Genomic DNA, 22,286 nt, shown 5'->3' with positions numbered 1-22,286 from the left:
TAAAAAATATTCCTGAAGGTCTTCTATACTGCCTTTATATTATTTAAAGTCATTTTACTTAATTTTACTAAATCGAAAATATTTACAGATTTAACTAGCTAACTTAATCTAGGCACAAACTACACAACTTGAGTTAGGGAGTACCTTTGCAAATTCTGCTACTTAAAAAGTATCCGGAAGGTATGAAAACTCTGGAAATAACGGTAAACATGACCATTTTCCACATCGACCCGTTGGGCATCTAAACCAGGCTAAAAACTCAGTCCCGAGAGTCGATCAGATATTACTGATCTGATCACAACTAAATGAAGCCCATAAATTATTAATAATTATCATATAATTATTTTTAATTTACGAGAATTGAAAAAACTTGAAAATCTCACTAATCGATCTAGGTCGTTTGATTATTGCCTTTTTCAAATGGTTACTGATCGGAGTGGGATTGGTTCCATCTCAAAGATTTTGACACGCAGAGTTCATCGATAGCCTCAGATCATCAATTTGACTATTGGATTGTTCGGAATCTTTACTCAAAGTTACTGCCCTCTTATTTCTCTTTATTCAATTTCCATCCAAAACTTCCATTAATTCCTATGTTTTAAGTTGAAGAAGACAAACCCAGTTGCCAGGAGCTTGTTGAAGTCGAGTATGGGCCCCCTTATCACCAAAAATAGCTGAATGTGGCCAGAAGAGCTCACGAACACATAGTCACACGAATAGGGGCTTCGCTCCACAACGTTGTTCACTGTCGTTGTTCACCAGCTGATTGTCACTTGCTATCACCAAAGAAAGCTGAACCAATTGGGGTTACTGTTAGTGAGTGGGCATGGAACACTGTGGGTCAGGTGTTATGGCCGACAATGGAGCAGCGGGGCCTAGTTACTTCTAACATGCGGTGTGAAAGAGAAGCTAACAGTGATTTGGTCCAAATTTGTTTCTTCCCTTTTGATTTGATTCGCTGCTTTATTTTAGTTTATATTATTATTGTATAACATGTATAATATGCATTCATCAACTTTAGTACCGTAACCAATTCAATACTCCTTTCAATGATAATGATAATAATAATAATAATTGTTGCAAAGACTTTGCGGTCACCAGACGATTTTCACCGAAGTGAGAAAAGTGAGGAGTCGCCACTTTAATTTTAAGGAAAATTAAAGAAAACCATTTATAAAGATAAAAACCACTTTGAAAACAGTGATTTTAGGTTCGGGGTCCATATACGGGTGGGGAAGGTGTTAGGCACCCCACCTCGTCCCTCAACGAGAGTAAGCAGATTTAATGTTGTGCTCTTTGTAAATTGATAATTTGGGGGTTAGAATGATGATGTTAATCCTTTCTACGGATAAAAGGAATATTTGATATTTCACTATTTTGGGTTACCCAAGAACACGAGTACATAAGATGACCCTTCAGTGAATAGGTATTGTATAATAGATTTTTAGGGGGTTAATATAAATACTGAAGTTGTGATAATCTCAGAGGAATTTTTATCCTATAAATATGAATGCCTTGAGGAGAACTCTCCATCGGGCCTCAACTTAATATTCGGGATACTTTGGGAAGACCTCTCCCGCCGATCCTTTGGTGTGTTACGAATTTAATTTGAGAGCTCGAGTAAGAACTCTCCCCCCAATCTCTTAGTATATTATAATTTGAATTTAAGCTAAGAGAATTCATGTAAGAATTCTCTCCCGATCTCTTAATATATTCTGTTAAAATTTAAGCTGAGGATTTCGGGTAAGAACTCTCCCCCAATCTCCATATATTTTATAAAGATTTTGGTTGAGAATTCAGGTAAGAACACTCCCCCGATCTCTATATACTTTATTAAGATTTTCGCTGAGAATTTGGGTAAGAACTCTCCCCTGATCTCTTAATGTATTCTATTAAAATTTAGGCTGAGTTTGGGTAAGAACTCTCCCTCGATCTCTTAATATATTGCGTTAAGAATTAGGCTGAGTTCAGGTAAGAACTCTCCCCCGATCTCTTAATATATTAATAAGAACGGTGTTTTATAAGAACTTCAAACTAGGGATTCAAGTAAAGGGTCTTTCTTGGTCCCTTTTATACGGGAATGAAATACGGAAGACACAGGAAACCCCTGTGTAAAGCATTTCCTAGCCTACGGGACTTTATAACTAGATGGCAGACGATAGGCCAAACTCCTTGCCGATCTTTCGCATGATCACCTTATCAGAACTCTTTGATTGCGACATCCGATCTTTTTTTAGTCGCTCGCCCGAAATCTGAACATGTCTTGATTCCCGATCTATTGTCTTATCGTCTGGGCTCGTTTGAAGGCCCGATCTCAAAACTTATTTGTTTGACCTAATCTTGTTTCCAACCTATTCGACCTTTGCTACACCTATTTTCCTTTATCATTTTTCATTTTTTCAGATCAAAACTCTCATGTTAAAGTACTCCTACCTATATTCTTTAGAGTATTTACGAGTCGCCAATGACTCAAACATTTATTCTATAAAGGAATGAAAATAAGGTGACGATAAATGGAATTTACGAGTGAATAAAAAGAAGACAAAGGAAATAACTACGGGCTAAGATAACCTATTCTGAATTAGTGTGACTGGATACAAAAAGAACTTTAAAAGAAAACTTGAGAAAACAAACCAAGGATATTCAACAAAGTGATAGTTTGGACGCTTACTTGTGGAAAGTTGGGGAGACAGGCAAACCAATTCCGATATCCACAAATCTTGGAGAGCTGAGAGCAGACGGCCAAAGAGCTTGAGCTTACCCGAGGTAATAGGAATAAAGCGGAATGAGGCTAAGCTCAAAAGGCAATGCACAGATACTAAAGTGATGGGAATGAGGCAGAGTGAAGATGGGTTCACAAGGTAGTGCACAGGTATTGAAAATGAAAATCATAAGACTTGGAGCTCTTTGAAATGAAATACTTTAAAAAACTGGTTTCTAAAGTTTCTCAATACTTTGAAAGCTTTGAATGACAAGCAGCAAGGCTGAATCAAAGTCCAAAGTCTTTCCACGATAATCACCACCTCCCTCCTACAGTATTGCAGCAGGTATTTATAAGGAATGGGTGTTCAAAATGAAGGGTCAAGATCTTATTAAGGGGAGACGGAAGGCTTAGATTTAAAAGGACATAATCTGATGTGTGGGAATTAAAGAGAATCAAAATGGAGGGTTGGAATTCTATTTAGAATATCTGTCCTTTCATCCCTTAATCTAACGGTCAAGGGTCTCGCCTTACAAAATGGATCCAAAGGCTAGGAACGAAGGGTGCCGAATCTGTCATCTGCTTTTGATCTGAGGGCTCTAGATTCATCCTTACAATTATAATCAACGGTGTAGATCGAGATGTACAGGGCTACTTTAACCGTTTGGCATCTGGCAACTAGGAGGACATCCTTGCAAATGAGATCTGTGGTGAGGATCTGATCCTGCCTGCAGTGCTTTAACTAACTCGGATCCGATGGTTAAGGGAGTTAATTGAAGGTCCTGACCGAAAGTTATTTAACCCCTCTACGTTCTCCGATCTCTATAGGTCATCCCCCGTTTCTTCCGATCTTGTTGTGATTGACCCATCTTAAGATTGTTATTTCGATTTCTATCTTCTTTTGCATCTTGTCTTTTTATTTCTCGATCTCACTATTTTCCAACCTCCTACTCAATCTGACCTGTATCGGTCAAAGCAATAAATTCTTCGGTTACCGATGAGCCCACTTTGAGTTCCGCAATAAATGCAAGGGCCCTATATATGTTAAGGGATTTTCCTTTGTATATTCACAACTTTCTCCGATGAATCTTCAATGTTTCATTCTTCAGTTCTTGGCTTTTTCAGTAAGAATCCTTCCCATGACAGCCACTTTAATCTTTTTTTGAATGCTTTCTTTGTTCATTTCCTGAAAATGAGCAACTCTGTTGATTAGATGTTCATAAGGGTGTCAATCGATGATGGTGAGGGAACTGGACTAATTAACTGATCAAGGTCGAAACTAACTACTTCACTGATATTGGGTTGGCCCATCAGCATGGCTCATAGATCGATCTCTAAAAAGAGGACTGTTAATTTCAATCTTAATATCGGTGATCGCCTCTTAAAGTTCACTTGGTTCCTTACCATCTCGAGGGTTTCGATTGCAGCTTGATTCTGGTCGATAACATCAACAATGATGCCGCTCAATATCATTAAAGTCATAGTCACCCCACCTGAGCTGTACATTTGCCCAGTATTTATTGCTGGCTTTCTAATCAAACACATCTTTTGATTCAGCCACAAGACTAGGCTTTGACATAGGCTAACGTTCTGGGCTTCGGAGTAGTCTTAAGCTAGGTAGAATGTAGTGTTGATTTTGAGAGATCACCTAATGATGTAATCTGATCTTTTGAAATAGCCCAAATGATGTAATATGATCTTTTGAGATCGCCAAAATGATGTAATCTTATCTTTTGAAAATGAAATGAAATTTTACTTGAATGTTTTTGTTTTATTATTACATTGGTTATTTTTAATCTCTGATAAATGTACTAGATCTGATCCCTAAACGAATCGCTGTTTGTCAATCCTTGGGTTTAGAAATTTATTCAATCCGATGACCTTTGTTGACTGATCTCATTTATCCAACTTTTTTTTTACTATGTTTCACGAATTTTCTTGTGACGTGCCATGGAGGCGGTCCAGTCCCGCTAACTGATGTGTTACTTGGGACTTCATGAGCATTTAGCTAACTGTCACATGCAGAGCTTTGGTATGCTTCAAACCAACCGAGTCTACTTCATCTTCTGAGAAAGTGACAAAGTTGGATGCCTGAATTTACCCAACTATCTTCTCAAATTGCCCCAGTATGATATTGGGGGTCACAAAGGCCTGGTCAAGAACTTTTTATAAGGCATGGCGATGCACTTTCGAGCTTAAAATCAATGACAGCAAGGAAATTCGAGCGGGTGTCTTTCTCAACTGCTCGATGACGTCATATTCACTTTGTTTCATGATCTGCAGCAGCAGTTGCTCTTCTTCTTTCTTTTCACTAGATTCCCCTTTCTCAACCCTTACAGCCCCTTCCTCCATATTTTCTTGTGACTCTCCCATTTTTACTTTCCCCTTCTTCTTTTCTGCTTCATCATTTCCGTAATATCTCCCACTCCTAGTTATAAATTCTACTTCCTAATCTTGTGGGAGTGAGTTATTGGTTGTGGCAGGTTTTGGCTTTGGTTAGGGAGTAGTATTGTTGGAGGGTCTTGTGTAGGTCATTTTGAAATGCTCATGTGGGGCGAAGCATGGCTTAGGAGAGGTGATAGGTTGAGTGTAGGTATGGTTGAGGATAGGAATTGAAGTGTTGCTGGATGCGCTCTGAGTGAATACTTAGATATTGTAGTTCCAAGGCACTGCATGGGTATTAGTGACTGGGAGTTGAGGTGGAGTTCGGATGATCGTTATTAGTGGTACTAGTGGTGTTGGTGTGTTAGGAGCAGAAAAGACTATTCTTGGATTGGGGGTAGAGGTATCTCGGCCAAACCTAGCTGTGTTCACTTCATCCTCTATCATTGACCTCCGTTGACATCTCAAAATTCTGAGTGATGGCATTCTCCGAACTTCCTGCCTAAATTCATCATAGTTTTGCAACTCATGATTGGCCACTCCTCCATGGTAGGGGCATCATGAATTATACTGATCACTTCCCAACCTAGATACCTGAGGGCATAGATATCCCTCTCTTACCGCAATTATAAAAATCTCCTTGAAATGCGAAATCAGCTGATTTACCTCCAAGATTGATCTTTCATCCCAAGGTTCTATCACATTCACGCCATTGCCTGTATTATGATTAGGTAATGGGTTTGAAGTGACATTGTGAAGAGAGCCATTTCCCTCAATTTTTAACCATCCATTTCTGATCAGAGCCTGTACCCTTCCCTGAAGAGCTCCACAATTATCGGTTGAATGCCCCACTGCCCCACCATGATATTTGCATTGGGCATTAACATCATACCACCTAGGATATGTTGGCTGAACCGAGTTAAGGGGAATGGGCACTATCTGATTTATACCCAATAAGTATCGGTATATTTCACTAAGCGGAAGGGGGAAAGGAGGATCAGGATTCCTTGGTGGTCTTGGGTTGGTTTGAGGAGCAGGTGGTCTTAACTGAATAGGTTGAGCAGGAGGTTTGGGGTGGTAAGCAGCTTGAGGTGGATATTATGGGCGAGGGTGAGGATAATTTGGAAAAGGAGGCGGAACATTTACTATTATTGGACCTTGAATTGGAGGGTATGGTCAAAAGTTATTTTGAGGGAGAGGTGGTTGAGCTTGTCTGGTGATAGAGTGTACATCACCTTCCTTCTTTTTGCAGAAACTAACAGTTTTCTTTGCGAAGTTTTCTCCAGTTAACTCCTGCAACCTTTCTAACCTGAGGTTAGCTTCAATCCTTTCGCTGGCCTAGATAATGTCGAAAAAGCTATTGGATGTATTTCTGATCATTAAATTGAAATACGGGGCCTTCAGGGTTTCGATGAATAGAGAGCAAAGCCCATTATCAGTAATTAGAGGATATACCTCAGCTGCCTTCTCTCTCCATCTCTGTGCATATTCCTTAAAGCTCTCATTCTCCTTCTGCACCAGATTTTGAAGGTCTCTTCGTGTCAAGGCGACATCACAATTGAATTTATACTGCTTGAGGAAAGTATCAGCCAAATCTTTTCAGGAGCGTAGTTTACTCCTATCTAGCTGTATGCACCATCGTAAGGCTGCCCCGGAGAGGCTTTCATGAAAGAAATGGACTAGAAGTCTGTCATCTTTCGTGAGGGAGGACATTTTGGCTATGTAAGTAGGGGTGAGTAGATTTCGGTTCAAACCAAAAAATCGAACCGAACCGAGTCAATTCGGTTCAATCGGTTTAGTTTTAAAATTTAATCGGTTCGGTTTGGTTTTACAATATATAAATTTTGGTTATTTCAGTTCGGTTCAGTTTTGAAGAGAAAAAAATTAATTAAACCGAACCGAACTGAATAGCAATTTATATGTTGAAATCGAACTGAATCATTTTTTAAATTTATTTATTTTTATGAGAAATTTATGAATTATATTTAATTATATATATATTAATTGTTTAATTTCATTGATTGATGGTTATTAGGTTCAAACCAAAGTCAAAATTAGATCAAATAATTTGAAAATCAAATCTAAATTAAAAATCAAAGCCGATCAATTTAAATCGAACCAAACTGAAATAGAGCGATTCAGTTCGATTCGGTTTTTCACCTATTTCGGTTCGGTTTAATTTCTAAAATACATAATTCGATTTTTATAATTTAATTCAGTTTGGTTTGGTTCGGTTAGAATTGAATGCTCACCCCTATATGTAAGTGGCCAAATGGATGTGAGGATCTGAATTTCTGGTATACTTTAAACTTAGGTGGTACCACTACATCCGGTACCAATCTCAGTGAAGATACATCAACTGAGCCATACAAGTTTAGACCTTCTATAGCTCTTAGTCTTTCCTCTAGAGTAAACAACTTCTCATTTTCCTTTTCCTTATTTTCACCCCCTGCTACATAAGTCATGCCTCTGGTTGGGAAATTAGTTACAGGGTAAACTGAAGGGATTGGTATGGAAGGGTGAAATTCAACGTTTGAGATAGCTGGATGATAAGAAATGGGTAAGTCATTATTCAGGAATGTTCGACTGACAGTGATTGTCGAATTAGGAATAGGGGCCTGAAAGGTGAAAGAGGTTGAAACTTGATGGGAATCAACCGTCGTTGCGAGTGGGGGAATTACTGGTAGATTTGGTTCTGGTATAGGTCGAATGGTTTCTTTACTCTGGGACATCTCCCTTATCAGTTTCATCAACTCTAAGACTTGGTCTCTCAATTTCAAAACTTGTCCTTATAGGTTCTACACTTGTTCTTGGTCTTCCATTATCTTCTTTGGTTAGGACCTTGTTAAGTAAACTCTTTTCGGTTGAACTGCTTGCTCGATCAAGTTTGCTTTGTTTGGAGCAATATTAATTTCCTGTGGAAGGTTTTTAATTAGTTTTAAATTCTGTTAGAGTTAAAGATCCTAACTAGACAAAGGATACGGTGGCAGAAAATTGCCAAAATGGAGCCTGCAAAAGGCAAATTGTGTCAACTTTATCATGGCATCAATCGATAGTCCAACAGTGAATGTCGGGATCGTATGCGTGTCTATGATACTTGTCCATATGATGCATTCATCTTTTCATATAACCCTGACGATGATAGTTCCCACAGGAGTTATACTATTCATTCATATTTTGCTAAACATGGTTCAAACAATTCATTAACAATCTGTTCATACATAGCATTCTTGCTATTGCCTAGGCTCAGGAAGACTCTTTAAAATACAATGAAATCTTTTGAGGTACTCATAGAGTCTTTCTTCTTGTCTGGCAGGATTGAATGTCTTCAAGGCGTACTCAGATTCTGGCAGCAGTTCTTATTTCCCTTGTGCTATCATTCTTTCTAAGTGGTCAACATTTTCTTTCAGTTCTTGATGAAGGGTTGCTTGCCTTTCCTTTTCTTTCCTTTCTTTGGCACATTCTTTCAAAATGTCATTAATAAGTTGTGCCTGCTCCTTCAATTCAACCTTCTTCTTTTTGCTTTCCTGTTTATATTCTTCCATAAGTATTTCCTGATGTTCTAGTTTCTCATGTAATTTGCCATACTGGACTCCTGCCTCTCTCACTGCGCTTTGTTGCAAGGTCTTTTCTTTCTCCGACTGTATTTCCTGTCCCTCAAATTCCGCTTTTCCTGCTATCACTTCTTCCTTGAGCCTTTTTACCTCCTTTTTCAGGATTGGTTACTGGTCTTCTAACTGCCTTATACGTTCTTGCAATTGCTGGTTCTTGGTGCTTGAATTCTGTAGAGAGCTGACCAACTAGGCACTAACTTCTTCTGAAAAAACTTATTAATGAGGCGTGCTTCCCTTAGGCTCTGCTAGTTTGGAAACTTGATATCCCTGGTCTTTGCTTTTTCTCCATCTGAGATAATCTTTCGTGGTGCTTGGCCCTTTAGGCGACCGTTCTATCAAGGTGACCTTTTCCCGGGATTTGCGAAATGCTTTTAATTCTTCCTCTCTGTCGGGTTCATGATAGAAATGAACTTGATGAAACCCTTCAACATTGGGCGTGAACTAGGTTGAACCGAATTGCTTCATTACCAAAGCTGGGATGTAACTTGTGCACTCGGTCAGTCCTATCAAAAGTACCAAGTGATTATCCCCCGTACTGAATAAAATGGGCTAGCCCATAGTCCACAACTTCCTCCAGCAATAGTTGTGATTGTTGAAGCTTAGAATCTGCTCTTGCAATTGTAGTTCATTCTTTGGACTTATTGCCAATTTAGCCACCTTTTCGATGAGAGGTTGGTTGGGATACCAAGTTAATCCCTTAGTTTCGAGAGGACAGATATGGCTGAGGATCCAAAGATGCAGCAATTACGAATAACACTTGATGGTTCCCTTACCCTGTCATCGGTAAAATGTTAGAGTAAAAAAGGTCTCTGCGAGGATGGCAGGTATTGGGTTGACCTTTTGCTTCTCTATCGCCCAAAATAACTTCATGACACTGTAAGTTATAACTCCCAAAGGCCCAAGAAATAAGATCAGGCCGTAAATTCCCAAAGCTAGTGTGAACAATGCCTGTTCCCATTACTTGCCTTGAATATGCAAATCCAAATGCTTTTTGATGTAAGTCTAATACCACCTATGTGTGCTTCCCTTGATGGTTTCCTTTGCCTTTGCTTCCTCTGCAGAGATTCCAAGTATATGCGCAAACCATTTCTAGGTCTGCCTATGCTTGAGGTGTAGATAAATCTGATTTTGCGCCACATAAGGGATTTCTAGCAACGCCTGATATTCCTCTATAGTGGGAATTGTATCAATATCACTGAAGGAGAATACCCCATACCTAGGATTCCAAGTTGATAGCATGGCTTTTAATGCAGAAACTTTTACTCTAACCCGTGTCAAAGTTGCAATCCTCCCATACTTTTTCTCAAACTTTACTTTAACATGATCGGGAAGTGATTTCCAACTGCTGGATAAATCCTCAAGACCAGTCATTCTAACCTCAACCTTACTTGCATCCAATGGAGGTAATGGGCAAATGTCTACCCCTATGTCATCAATCTGTAGGGACTTTGAACAATGAATTAGTCTAGACCATTGTTTAGCATTTTGTTCTTGCCTTAAAACTCCTTCAGTTGACTGACTCGAGGATGCCATTTTAAAGTTTCTGTTTATCCTTTACAGACTCCAGTTTACAATACCTGTAGAAAGTAGGTCACATAATAAACTTAGGTAATTTTAAATTAAGGTGATGATATCTTTACACCTATCAAGGTAGGAAGGTGCGCAGATTATCTTATCAACATAATTCAAAATTACCTTTAAATTACATAAAAAAAAAAGTAAAAAGTAAACGAGGGAGTAGAGTAAGAGCAATTATGTCCCTTTTGTCCTACAAATAGGGAAAGTCCTAATACTAGGTAAGCACTATCTAATTGGATAGTTCTATCTTACAAGGTAGTTTGCTATAGCTTTCAGCTAATATGATAGTTTAGCTTGAGTTCTAAAAGCTTAAAGGTTTCCAAATTGTCCCTACTGTATATAGCAAGGCCTTATTCCACCATCATGATACTAATGGGAGAATTCCACGGGTATCACAGTAAATGGAACAAGTTCCAATCTGAGCAGAAGCCTTCACAGATACTAACGGGGTAAAACCCATGGGTACCACTACATGACTCCCTCCTATTTCCTAAAAGGGTAAGAAAGCTCAGGTATAGGGCTGAAGTGTGTGAGGACATCGTGTAAATAATCAGTGTGTGAAGGGACATATTTACCTCTTCCCTGTATGGGGGGAGTTTTAGATGAAAATTGCTATAACAAATAAGATGATCAAAATAAGAAAAATGGTTAGAAAGAATAACAATAATCAATATATTAAGACTTTCAAATTTTATAAGTTAAGCCCCATAATTATGGTTTTAATTTACATGAGCATAAAATTAAATCTGCTTTTGGACCTCTAAACTAGGGTTAAGGTGACAAATCCCCAATGGAGTCGCCAAGCTGCCGCAAGGACTTTGTAGTCGCCAGACAATTCTCACAGAAATGGGAAAAGTGAGGAGTTGCCACTTTAATTTTGAGAGAAATTAAAGAAAATCATTTGTAAAGATAAAAACCACTTCGAAAACAGAGATTCTAGGTTCAAGGTCCGTATACGGGTGGGGAAGGTGTTAGGCATCCCACCTCGTCTCTCAACGAGGGTAAGCAGATTTAATGTTGTGCTATTTATAAATTGATAATTTAGGGGTTAGAATGATGATGTTAATCCTTTGTACGGATAAAAGGAATATTTGATATTTCACTATTTTGAGTTGCCTAAGAACACGAGTACATGAGATGACCCTTCAGTGAATAAGTGTTGTGTAATAAATTTTTAGGGGGTTAATATAAATACTAAAGTTGTGATATTCTCAGGAGGAATTTTTATCGTATAAATATGAATTCCTTAAGGAGAACTCTCCATCGGGCCTCAACTTAATATTCGAGATACTTTGGGAAGACCTCTCCCGTCGATCCTTTGGTGTGTTAAGAATTTAATTTGAGAGCTCGGGTAAGAACTCTCCCCCCAATCTCTTAGTATATTTTAATTTGAATTTAAGATAAGAGAATTAGGGTAAGAACTCTCTCCCGATCTCTTTATATATTTTTTTAAAATTTAAGCAGAGGATTTTGGGTAAGAACTGTCCCTCGATCTCCACATATTTTATTAAGATTTTGGCTGAGAATTCAGGTAAGAACTCTCCCCCGATCTCTATATACTTTATTAAGATTTTCATTGAGAATTCTGGTAAGAACTCTCCCCCGATCTCTTAATATATTCTGTTAAAATTTAGGTTGAGTTCGAGTAAGAACTCTCCCCCGATCTCTTAATATATCGCGTTAAGAATTAGGCTGAGTTCGGGTAAGAACTCTCCCCTGATCTCTTAATATATTGCGTTAAGAATTAGGCTAAGTTCAGGTAAGAACTCTTCCCCAATCTCTTAATATATTAATAAGAACGGTGTTTTATAAGAACTTCGATCTAGGGATTTAGGTAAAGGGTCTTTCTTGGTCCCTTTTATATGGGAATGAAATATCGAAGACATAGGAAACCCCTGTGTAAAGCTTTTCCTAGCCTACGGGACTTTATAACTAGATGGCGGATGATAGGCCAAACTCCTTGACGATCTTCCACATGATCGCCTTATCAGAACTCTTTGGTTTGCGACATCCGATCTATTTTTAGTCGCTCACCTGAGATTCGAACTTGTCTTGATTCCTGATCTATTGTCTTATCATCTGGGCTCATTTCAAGGCTCTATCTCATAACTTATTTGTTTGACCTAATCTTATTTCTAACCTATCCGAACTTTGCTACACCTATTTTCCTTTATCATTTTTCATTTGTTCAGATCAAAACTCTAATGTTAAAGTACTCTGCCTATATTCTTTAGAGTATTTACAAGTCGCTAATGACTCAAACATCTACTCTCGAAAGGAATGAAAATGAGGTGACGATAAATGGAATTTACGAGTGAATAAAAAGAAGACAGAGGAAATAACAACGGGCTAAGATAACCTATTCTGAGATTTAGTGTGACTGGATATAAAAAGAACTTTAAAAGAAAACTTGAGAAAACAAACCAAGGATATTCAACAAAGTGACAGTTTGGACTCTTATCTGTGGAAAGTTGGGGAGAAAGGCGAGCCAATTCCGATATCCATAAATCTTGGAGAGCTAAGAGCAGGTGGCCAAAGAGCTTGAGCTTACCCGAGGTAATAGGAATAAAGCAGAATGAGGTTGAGCTTGGAAGGCAACGCACAGATACTAAAATGATGGGAATGAGGCGGAGTGAAGATGGGTTCACAGGGTAGTGCACAGGTATTAAAAATGAAAATCACAGGACTTGGAGCCCTTTGAAATGAAATACTTCAGAAAACTAGTTTCTAAAGTTTCTCAACACTTTGAAAGCTCCGAATGACAAGCAACAAAACTGAATCAAAGTCCAGAGTTTTTCCACGATAATCACCACCTTCCTCCTATAGTATTGCATGCAGGTATTTATATGAAATGGGTGTTCAAAATGAAGGGTTAGGATCTTATCAGGGGGAGACGAAAGGCTTAGATTCAAAAGGACATAATCTGATGTCTGAGAATTAAAGAGAATCAAAATGGAGGGTCAGGATTCCATTCAGAATATCTATCCTTTCATCCCTTAATCCAAAGGTCAAGGGTCTCGCCTTACAAAATGGATCCAAAAACTGGGAACGAAGGGCATCGAATCTATCATCTGCTTTTGATATAAGGGCTCTAGATTCATCCTTACAATTATGATGTACAAGGCTGCTTCAACCATTTGCCATCTGGCGGCTAGGAGGGTGTCCTTGCAAATGAGATGTGTGGTGAGGATCTGATCCTGCCTGCAGTGCTTTAACTAACTCAGATCTGACGGTGAAGGGAGTTAATTGAAGGTCCTAACTGGAAGTTATTTAACCCCTCTACGTTCTCCGATCTCTATAGGTCATCCCCCATTTCTTTCGATCTTGTTGTGACTGACTCATCTTAAGATTGTTATTCCGATTTCTATCTTCTTTTGCATCCTGTCTTTCTATTTCCCGATCTCACTATTTTCCAACCTTCTACTCAATCTGACCTGTATTGGTCAAAGCAATAAATTCTTTGGTTACCGATGAGCCCGCTTCGAGTTTCACAATAAATGCCAGGGCCCTATATATATGCCAAGGGATTTTCCTTTGCATATACACAACTTTCTCCAGTGAATCTTCAATGTTTCATTCTTCAGTTCTTGGCTTTTCCGGCAAGAATCCTTCCCATGATAGCCACTTTAATCTTTTTCCGAATGCTTTCTTTGTTCATTTCCTGAAAATGAGCAACTCTGGTGATCAGATGTTCATGAGGGTGTCAACCGATGATGGTGAGGGAACTGGACTAATTAACTGATCAAGGTCGAAACCAACTACCGCACCGATCTCAGGTTGGCCCATCGGCATGGCTCGTAGACCGATCTCTGACAAGAGGAGTGCTAATTTCAACCTTAATATCGGTCACCGCCTCTTAAAGTTTACTTGGTTCCTTACCATCTCAAGGGTCCCGATTGTAGCTCAGTTCTAGTCGATGACATCAACAATGACGCCGCTCAATATCATGAGAATCATAGTCACCCCACCTGAGCTGTACATCTGTCCAGTATTTATTGCTGGCTTTCTGATCAAACACATCTTTTGATTCAGCCACAAGACTAGGCTTTGACATAGGCCAGCATTCTGGGCTTCAAAGTAGTCTTAAGCTAGGTATAATGTAGTGTTGATTTTGAGAGATCGCCTGAATGATGTAATCTGATCTTTTGAGATTGCCAAAATGATGTAATATGATCTTTTGAGATCACCCAAATGATGTAATCTGATCTTTTGGAAATGAAATGAAATTTTACTTGAATGTTTTTGTTTTATTATTGCATTGGTTATTTTTCGATCTCTGATAAATGTACCAGATCTGATCCCTAGACGAATCGCCATTTGCCGATCCGTGGGTTTAGAAATTTATTCAATCTGATGACCTTTGTTGACCGATCTCATTTATCCGACTTTTTTTTTTACTATGTTTCTGGAATCTTCTTGTGACGTGCCATGGAGGCGGCCCGGTCCCACTAACCGATGCGTCACTTGGGACTTTGTGAGCATTTAATGCTCAGACGAGTATAAATAGGGGAAAGGTTAGTCATTTGTTTCCTTATATCATTTTCAGACCTTCCCCTAGCGATTTCAACACTCCCTCTTGCTTTCTAAAGTTTTCAAGCACCGATTCATACTCTGGTAAGGGTTTTGATCTTTTCTTAGTTGGTTCTCACTTTTGTTTTCTGAAAATGAGCTCTATCAATAGTCAGAGAGCTGCTAGTCCTCCCTCCATTCATATCTCATGGACATCGGAGGAAGTTGAGGTGGCCAGGTCGAGCGGGCAACCCGAACCTTCTATAACCTCTGTTTCAGCCCACGGTCAGGCGACTAAGTCAAAACAAGCATCTTCTTCAAGGAAAGAAAACTTACCCGTGGATGAGTTGCCATCGGTCCTCAAGGAAACCGATCTGCAGTCCATTAGTCAAGAATACAACCTTCGGACTGACTCCTTCGAGCTCATCAGATGTCATGGCGATCTCCAAGCTGACCATTTCTTTGAAGAAAATGATATGATCATGGTATATGAAGAACAATTCAAGGCCGGGCTTCGGTTCCCCCTAAACGAATTCTTTAGAGCCATTCTGAAGTTCCATCATGTCTGTGTAGCCCAAGTGCACCCGAACTCTTGGAGGACTCTGGTGGCTTTCAGAGGCTTATGCTGAGCTAAGAAGCTCGAGCCTAAAGCAAAGGTTTTCGCTGAGTTGAACGGGCTCGCTCGGTGAAAGAACGACGAGTATTGGTTTTTCCAAGCCAAGCTGCACTGTGGGCTTTTTACTGATCTCCCTTCTTCGTTGAATAATTCGAAGAATTGGTTCTTCATATTGAGAAGTAAGATCCCGAATGGCTTTGAGGGTATCCCGCGTAGTTGGCAGTACCTGGTCCCTTCAGTTCCAAAAAAGATTGCCCTAAATAGAGACGAGGACGTCATGGTAAAGGAACTGAAGGATCAGGCGGCTACTCACAGGTATTCATGTTTAGATGCAGTTATGGCCAAACTAAAGTGGTGGCTAATGCAGATGATCGCCCATGAGGATTATGAGCTGTAGCTCTCTAACCTTAGATCCGGGATCGGTATAACCTAAATCTTTAGCCTCTTGACTTAGGTGATCTCACTAACTTGTTTTCTGTGCAGGTATGGCTGGAGGCGAGGGCACGAAGGAGAGTCGTAAGCGAAAAAGGGAGGTCGCCCGGAAAGTGCGAGAAATGAAGATTGTTGCTGTATCCCAGACGCCAGGGCGAGACTCGATAGAAGTGCCGAGCTCTTCGTCCCGACCTTTGGGACAACTGACCCCAAAGATAGAGATCGCTCCTTCCCCTTTCTCGATAAGATAAATCGCCACCTCCGCCGGTTTCTTCAAGTGCGGAAGGAAGGTCTTCCACACCTGCTGTGAGGACCCTCTCTCATGGTGCCCAGGTCCTCATCCACTCTCTAGAGAAGAATCGCTCGATTCTGGGGAATCCTGGCCTGGCCAAGGTTTTAGGTACCACCATCTACTTTCAGGACGACCAGAATAGGCTGACTCCGGATAGCATTGACGACCTCCTGGCTCAAACAATGAGCTTGAACGTAGAGAGCCTTGTGAATCAACATATAATCAGAGAAAAGGTTCATCTCTTGAGACAAGAAATTCTGAAAGTGGTCCAGGACACTGCTTCCGCCAAAACCCAACTTTCGTCTGCTCAGGACTACATCTTCGAGATTGAGGGTCGGGCGAAATCTTATGAGGATAGGATAGCTGAACTGAAGTGAGAACTTGAAGAAGCTCGAGCCTACCGAACTGCCGATGTCACTCACCTTACCAAGGAGATCAAAGTGAAAGAAGAAGAGGCCGTGGCGAGGGAAGCTGGTGCTTATGCGAATGCTCATGGTGATCTTTTAGTCGAGCTTATAAAGCTCTATCCTGAGGAAGACTTCTCCTAGATGGTGGATCTTGTCCCTAGAGGTGAAAAGAATAGCGAGGAGGAGCCTAAGAGAGAGAGAGAGAGGATGATAGAACTGATAATGTACCCGGAGAGCAAGTTAGGGGAGACCCTCCTGCCGAATGACTTATACATTTTTATTTTGAAATCAATTGAAATCTTTTATGTTTAATTTCTTGATAAGATCAAAAAACATCCAAACCAAATTGTCTGAGTACTTAATTGATCAAATGCAGTTGAACATTAAACCTGAGAGTGACTATTAATCAAAATATATCAAATTACTTCAAGAGATCGGAAAAATATTACACGCAAACATAAGATCGGACGGAGCCATGACCAAATACCAAATGGAACTTTAGAATATTAGAATTACAAAGATTTGACACTGACTTGAACTTTTAAGGTCAGAACCATTATTAGACCGGATAAAAACCTTAACTTCATTTTGAGAAATATCTGGGCAATTCAAGCGAGAAGCCCGATCACAACATTAGTCAAATGGAATTTTGCGATATTTGTACATAGAGAGATTGGAGAATAACAGCAGGCAAGATTGGATGGTCTAGAGATCCAGTATTGACTAGAACTCATCTAATAAAGACCAAGGGATCGGAAAGCAATCTAACTTGAGCATGAGATCAATTTGTTCTAGGGACGAGCCATCAATAAGTTCAGAAAAGCTACCTGTGATCGGGACATCGGTCGAGAACAGATAATAAAGTTTCAATTTTAAAAGAACCTTGCCTTCGAAGGTCGGCCATAATAATAATAATAATAATAATAATAATAATAATGTGGTAGAAATATAATTATTTAAATTCATTTCTTAAATTTTTCAATATGTAATATATCCTTGAAATATTTAATAATAATAACAATAACAATAACAAAATAATTATTCTTTTTAATATAATCTCAAAATTAAATACACTCCAAAATAAAATTTAAAACTTCAAAATAATCTCTAAAAAAACTATATTTAAATAAACAATAATAAGATAACATTAAAATAACCAAATTAATGAATTGTTTATTTTCTTAAAATTGTTAGGGCATTACACTGAGCATGATAAAATATAAATAATATGGATGCAAAATACAAGTTAAATATCATCTCACTAACTAGATAACTACGTTGCTGACTAGTTTGGTTGGGGGAAAGAAGATGCTAAAGGAACCCTAGTTTAAAAGAATAATATGTGCACTGACATTTTTATGCACTATTGATATAATTGGCACTTTTAGGAAGTACCTAGGTCCCCAAATGTTGTCTCTCTAGCTTGTCCACACCAAGATCACCAATGGGCAGCCCCCAATCTTGCTTCTCAAGCCTTGCCAACCGATTATAAATTGGGTTTTTGCCTTTAGAGAGGTTGTATGTGCGTATAGGACACTAGAAATAATTTTTAGCAATTTTAATTCAAAGAAAACAATTGATTTCTCTTTGAATTGATGAGAAAAGATGAAGAGAAGAGAGGGAGGAAGAGGTGCCACCACACATAAGAGAGAATAAGAGTGAGTTTTTCTTCTTTTCTTTTCCCTTTTATAATTAGGTTATCACTTAAACCCTATGCCACATGTCACCTCCACATTGCATCTTATTTTTAATTGACCTAATTACATTAAGCCAAGTGTCAAAGCTAGACTTAATCTTGACTTTGATCATCTTACATGATAAAAAGATAAATGGCAAGCTAATATGGTGCCATGTGTCACCATCTCATGGTGCCACATGTCAACATGTGAAATGACCAAATTACCCTTATGTTATAATTTTGAGTTCTCAATCCAAAATCATTATTTCTCCTCTTCAAATCAATTTATATCAAATATAAATTAATTAATTAATCTCTATTAATTAATTTCTCATAATTAAATTCATATTTAAACACTTTAAATATAAATTTAACTTATACTATACCTCCAATAACCTAGATTTGGTTTCAAGTCATGCTAGGAACTTTGCAATCTTATTGCAAACCAAACCTATTTAATTAATCAATTAAACTCTTTAATTAATCAATTAAATCACATTTTACTTGGTGATTATCTTGTGTATGTATGTGACTCACTAGGCTCATCACTAATTGGCAATGAGATATGATATTAACTCTTAATATCATCAGAACTCTTTCTTACCACAAATGATTTCTCTAAATCATTTTAGGCATCTCATGGACCATGGTTGACACCTAGCATAGCATGCCATGGCCACCCAATCAGTAATAAGGAATACCTTAAATGAACCTTTAATCACATGTTACCATGCACTAGAATCTCTCTGTTATAAAATCCCAATTCGAGCTGGAGTCATGGTTTATGTCAAAACCCATTTGCTATGAATATTATGTTCTCTTTTAATTTCAGTTCTTGACTAATTATATTTTCTTGTCAGAAACTCTTTTCTGAATAAATCTGTCTGTCCTGGCCAGGAACTTGAAACATCAAGAACAATTAAATGAACATAGGACTTTATCCCTATTTACTTAGGGTAACAGATTCCATCTTGATCAATACCTACCTCCATATATAACTAGTAGGAGCCAACACATGCCCATATACCCATACACAATACAAGTATGAAAGCAGTATCAAACTGAAACCACTTATATATAAGATAACTGTGTTATCTTAGGTCTAAAGATTATATGCACTAATATGATATATGACAATGCATTGACAAAAGTAAACTCCATGTGCTTGTCATATGCGTCACTGGTTCGGCCTACTTATCATGTATAAGTGCCTATCATGTTTGTTATATGGCATGAGACTCACCATTCCATCTTATTTATATCTCATATAAATACCTTAGGAACAAACATTATTACAATCTTTCTAGATAAGTCATGTCCTTATTGTGAAGTGTCATCGATTGTGAACCAATTTATGATACTTTATGCTAGAAATACTGTCATTCATATTCTTAACAACTTAAGAATAGAATTTCGAATAAAATATCAATGGACCTTTTCTATTACACATAAATACATTATGTAAACGGAAAAGTGAAATTGCCTTTTATTGATAAAATATGTACAAGATACATACTAAATGATATGCTCTAGGGCATACTACTAACAATCTCCAACTAGCACTAGAGCTATTCATTACAATATATTAGACTCATCTTCTCAATATGTCGTTCTAACTAAGCTTATGACATAGGCTTAGTGAATGGATCAGCTGGATTTTTAGCTGATGCTATTTTTTGCATGGCTACATCGCTTCATCCAACTATCTCTCTGATAATGTGGTAGCGCCTTTCTATGTGTTTGGATTTCTGGTGAGACCGGGGTTCCTTATATCCAAACAGCCTCTTTTGCAGCATCTGATGCAGCAATGTACTCGGCCTCTGTAGTGGAATCAGCAGTCGTACTCTGTTTGGAACTCTTCCAACTGACTGCACCTCCATTACAAATGAACACAAACCCAGAGGTAGACTTTCTATCATCGATATCTGATTGGAAATCAGGATCAGTATAATCATCCAATTGCAAGTCACCACCTCCATAAATCTAGAATAAATCCTTAGTTCTTCTCAAGTACTTAAGGATATTCTTGACAGCTATCTAGTGTTCCAAACTTGGATTGGATTGAAACCTGCTAGTCAAACTAACAGCATATGCGATATCCGGCCTAGTACACATCATTGCATACATCAAACTTCCAATAGCCAAAGCATATGGAATCCTGACCATTTTATCTCTTTCTTTAGGTGTCTTTAGAGACATCTCTTTAGAAAGGTGGATACCATGTCTCACTGGTAACAATTCTCTCTTGGAATCAAGCATGTTAAACCTCTTTAACACTTTTTTCAAGTATAGACTTTGGGATAAACCAATTATTCTTTTCGCTCTATCTTTATAGATACGAATTCCAAAAATATAGGTTGCCTCCCCTAAGTCTTTCATGGAGAATTATTTGACAACCATACCTTTACAGTTGTCAACATACCTATGTTATTACCTATCAACAGAATATCATCCACATATAAGACAAGGAAAGTGATAGCACTATCAATAACCTTCTTATATACACATGGTTCATCCATATTTTTTATAAAACCAAATGACTTAATGGCTTCATCAAAACGGATGTTCCAACTCCTCGAAGCTTGTTTCAACCCATAAATGGATCGCTTTAGCTTACATATCTTGGAACCATCTTGGCATTCAAAACCCCTAGGTTGTTCCATGAAATGTTTTCTTCAATGTATCTATTAAGAAAAGCTATTTTGACATCCATCTGCCAACTCTCATAATCATAGTATGCAGCTATTGCTAATAGAATCCTAATTGATTTAAGCATGGCAACAGGAGAGAAAGTCTTCTCATAGTCGATTCCTTACCTTCGGCAAAACCCTTTGCTACTAATCTTGCTTTATAGGTCTCTACCTTTCCATTAGAACCAATTTTCTTCTTGAAAACCCATTTATTTCCTATAGGTACAATACCTTTAGGTGGGTCAACAATGTCCCAAACTTGATTCTTATACATGGAATCAATTTTGGATTTCATAGCTTCAATCCATTTTGAAGAGTCTATATCTGATATAGCTTCTTCATAGGTAAGTGAATCATCTCCATGATCTACTTTTTCATGAGTAAACAACTCTTGTTCATCTTCATGAAGGAAACCATATCTCACTGGTGGGTTAGATATCCTGGTCGATCTGCGAGGAATTACTGTAGATGTTTCATCAATAGGTGTAGGTTGACTAGATGGATCTATATCCATTTGATCTATTGGTTGGTCAGAATTCTCCAATTCTAACTCTATTTGCCTTCCTTTGCCACCTTCTTCAATGAACTATTGTTCAAGAAATATGGCATCTCTGCTTACCACAATCTTTTTGTGATGTAGGCAAATAAAAATAATATCCAAAACTTTCTTTTAGATATCAAATAAATCGACCTTTTTCTGATCTGATTTCCAATTTATCAGTGTTCAGCTTTTTGATATAAGCTAGACAACCCAAATCTTAACATGCTTAAGACTTGGTTTTCTTTCATGCCATATCTCATAAGGTGTGGAAGAAACTGATTTTGAAGGAATCCTATTCAGAATATGCAAAGCTGATTCTAATGCAAATCCCCAAAAAGAGATTGGCATATCAGTATAGCTCATCATACTACGTACCATATCTAATAGGGTACGATTTCTCCTTTTAAATACACCATTCAGCTGTGGCATTCCTGGAGCAGTCAACTGGGAAACAATGCCATGCTCTTTCAAGTATTCATCAAATTCAGTACTTAAGTATTCACCTCCACGATCTGATCGAAGAGTTTTAATACTTTTTCCTGTTTGATTTTTTACTTCAGATTTAAATTCTTTGAACTTTTCAAAGGATTCATGTTTGTATTTCATCAAATACAAATACCCAAACCTTAATTTATCATCAGTAAAGATAATAAAGTAATGAAAACCGCCTCTAGCCATTTCCTTAAATGGACCACATACATCACTATGTATTAGCTCCAAAATATTTTTAGCTCTTAGTCCTTGTCCAACAAAGGGTGATCTAGTCATTTTGCCTTGAAGGTAGGATTCACAAGTTAGAGTAGGTTCATAACCCAATGAGGATAAAATCTCCATTTTCTCCAGTTT

Source organism: Hevea brasiliensis, chromosome 13, assembly GCF_030052815.1.
Source record: "Hevea brasiliensis isolate MT/VB/25A 57/8 chromosome 13, ASM3005281v1, whole genome shotgun sequence".
Lineage (NCBI taxonomy): Eukaryota > Viridiplantae > Streptophyta > Magnoliopsida > Malpighiales > Euphorbiaceae > Hevea > Hevea brasiliensis.
Note: the sequence above shows the minus strand (reverse complement) of the source record.